The sequence below is a fragment of the Vespula vulgaris genome, chromosome 7 (genome assembly GCF_905475345.1).
Source record: "Vespula vulgaris chromosome 7, iyVesVulg1.1, whole genome shotgun sequence".
NCBI classification, from domain to species: domain Eukaryota; kingdom Metazoa; phylum Arthropoda; class Insecta; order Hymenoptera; family Vespidae; genus Vespula; species Vespula vulgaris.
In genome coordinates, this window is record NC_066592.1 from 5,944,551 (window position 1) to 5,947,614 (window position 3,064).

General features: G+C 43.8%; 1 long non-coding RNA gene across 2 annotated transcripts; it reads right to left on the reverse strand.

The window, feature by feature from the left end:
- Positions 1 to 1,063: 1,063 nt before the first annotated feature.
- LOC127065047 (uncharacterized) lies at positions 1,064 to 2,465 on the reverse strand. Of its 2 annotated transcripts, XR_007781935.1 has the most exons (3): positions 2,282 to 2,465; positions 1,956 to 2,192; positions 1,064 to 1,305 (listed from the first exon to the last, which is right to left on the reverse strand). It is a non-coding gene; the product is annotated as an uncharacterized LOC127065047 (long non-coding RNA). The 2 variants fall into 2 exon arrangements; XR_007781934.1 differs by having other exon boundaries at positions 1,956 to 2,465.
- Between the last annotated feature and the right edge of the window lie 599 nt (positions 2,466 to 3,064).

A 3,064-nucleotide genomic window follows, 5' to 3' on the forward strand; every position in this document is an offset into this window, starting at 1 on the left:
AAGAAAAAAAAAATTAAATTTATCCCTCGATATGAGAATACATACGTATTTAAAAAAGAGAAAATGATTCTAACGCGATTACGTGACTTTCGATGCTTTTCTCGATCGAATGCACGTGCTCCGTAATGAATTTCACTCGAATGGATTAAAGAATTTATTTCTGTTCTTTTTTGTTTTCTCTTTTTCTTTTTCTATGATCCACGATATGACGATGAAACAATTTCACGATGACCTCACGTAAGAGTTAGAATAGTTACGGTCATTTCTGTGAGCGTTATAAAAAAGAAGAAGATATAAATAACAAAAAATCCAAAACAAAACAAAAAAAAGGAAAGAAAAAAGAAAGAAAAACGAAAACTCGTTTCGATAGATAGACTTCCGGTGGAGCGAGTCGACGCGACTCGTTTTTTCTCGGCGCGCCAAAATCGAAAGGACGTCGCGTTGCGCAATCCGTTCGGAATAATAAGGAGCCTCGAAGATTCAAACGCGTGTTGTAAGAGCGTTAGGAACGAAAAGTCAAGGTTGCTAGAATCCTCCACGTCCTATCTTTCAGCGACGACGTCTTTGCCGTGCTTTGACCGTCTGTAACTCCTAACGGTCTCACAGTGTAATCCGAATTACGAAATAATGCTCGACTCCCTTCTCTCTCTTTCTCTCTTTCTCTCTTTTCTCTATCGCTATGAGAGCGCGTGTACGTGCGAGTGTTTGATCGTGCGAGTGTTGAGTGTACGAGCGCACACGCGCTTATGTCGTCGACCTTGGCTGCCCCGAACAAAAGATGTAGAAAAGGAGCGCGTCGTTAAAATGATTTTAATGCGTCGCCAACGTTTCTCCGTCGACGTACATAATTTGCAGGCGAATTAAGGCCTTCTGGCAACATCGACGAGACTCTTTCTAATAGCAGCCCGCTGCCTGCGCGCGCCTTTTATCGCGATACTTCTCGACGTTTATTACTTTGCTGGTATAGTATATGCGTGTGTTTGGATAAAAACCAATATGCTCTTACAAATACATGAAAATGATAATCGTTATATCGTCTTATGAAATTATAATACACCGAAGAGACAAACGTAACTTTAAATTTATTTTACGGGTAATAAATAAAATGTTTGTTGATAAAAATCGACAGATAAAGTTAGTCTTCTTCGATCGAGCAACCAAGGCCGTCTATTCTTTCTCGCTTTCTCTCTTTCTTTCTCTCTGTCTTTCTCTTTTTCCCTCTCTCTTTCCGACGTTCCAACCGTCTGGAAGATCTAACGGTGTCTAGTCCTAGACGAAGAATGTCCTTCCACCGTCTGTTACCTGCTAACAAAAGACAAAAAGGACTCGATTAGAAGGGTACACGCCTCGAGTAGAGGCAATGGAAAAGAAGCCACATGAGTAATGTCTAGCTCCGGATGTCGTTATCACAAATAAGAACGCTTCATTTATTTTTCGTTTCATTTGCGCGATTAATTCGCAATCGATTAATTTAAAGTGGTAGATACTACATACATATATCGAGGTATAGATAATCGTACACGTATATCTTTCTTCGAAGCGAAAGACGTTTACAGCGAAGACGTTTACAAATGACGTCATTAATTCCAAGCCTTGGAAATTCTTTTCTTTTTCTTTTCTTTTCCTTTTTTCTCTGTTTTATCTTTTGTCCTTAGAGAAAACTCGAACGATGCCGAAAGAGGAGGATAAATTTTCTGCAAACATTCTCCCGACGAGAGATGTAAAAAAGCTCGAGATCGTATCTTTAACATCGTAATCGACATCTGCATTCGATCGCCACGCCCGGTGATCTTGCGATCTCGCGCTTTCTAAATACGCTCTCCGGGCGTCGTTGCGTCGTCGCGTTCTCTAACGCGCGTGCGTTGCCTACGAGAATCGCGAGAGCTTGGGCTTCTCTCTCTCTCGTTCTCTCTATCGTAATCCTCTCTACCGGTGACCTTCGTCGTGTCACTAACCTATGTTACCGTGCAGACGTCGTCTAACGCGCTATCGCGCCCGCCGAAACACGGACAAGGCGTCTCTTTATGTCCCAACGAGTCGACGAGTGCGCGAGTACAGAGTGAGAAGAGTAGTTTGAGGAGCCACCGTCGGTTCTCCTCTCCTCTCCTTCATTTCCAACGCACCACCTCCAACACCTCCCCTTCCACCCTTCTTCCTGGCCTTCGTGCTCGGCTAATGATATTCGAGACACACTAGAGACAGAAAGAAAGAAAGAGACAGAGAAAGAGAGAGAGAGAGAGAGAGAGAGACAGCTGGCCAGACTTCCGTCTGTGATAGGAACCTTGAACTAGCGTCGACGACAACGCCGAGCTGCCTACGTGTTCGCCACGAGTGGGCGAGAAAACTATTTGTCCTCAGAGTCGGCAGATCCTCCACTTTGTTCGCCAAAATGGAAGTGCTCCGATGACCTCTCTCTTTCTCTTTCTTGCCAACTCTCTGCGTCATCACAGAAAAAGATAAACGAAACGTACGCGTTTTGGCAAAGAAGAAGAAGACCTCTTCGATCTTGAATAGATTGTACGTTCTTGAAAGACGATCCATTGTTTTCGAGATTAAACGTTGACCGTCCACGGACCGTTGAGAAAAAGATCGAGAAGGATCCGATACAAAGGGAGGAAAAATGGTCTCGTCGTTTCGATAAGTCTCTCTCTCTCTCTCTCTCTCTCTCTCTGTCTTTCTCAAACGAATGAACAAACGAACGGCAGGTAGCGCAGAACTGGCTCGGCTGTTATTCTTTTAGCATATATGTATAACGTAGGTATATATGTATGTATGTATATATCAGTATCTAAGTAGGTACATACACACATACGTACATACATACATACATATTGGAACGTCGTCCGTTCTGTGGTTTCTTCTAACCGGCGAACGAGGCTCTCGCGAAACGAACGTTCGCCGAGGTCTACGACCACTGGTCAATGACGAGTATTAGACTCAAGGCCGAATTAGAGCGAGCAAATATCTGCCGAGCGTTCGGCGACGTCGTGGCTTGACCGTCTGCAACCTCTCGCTGTAATCTCCGAATGACGATGATGTGGATGACAAAAGAACTCTTCACCGT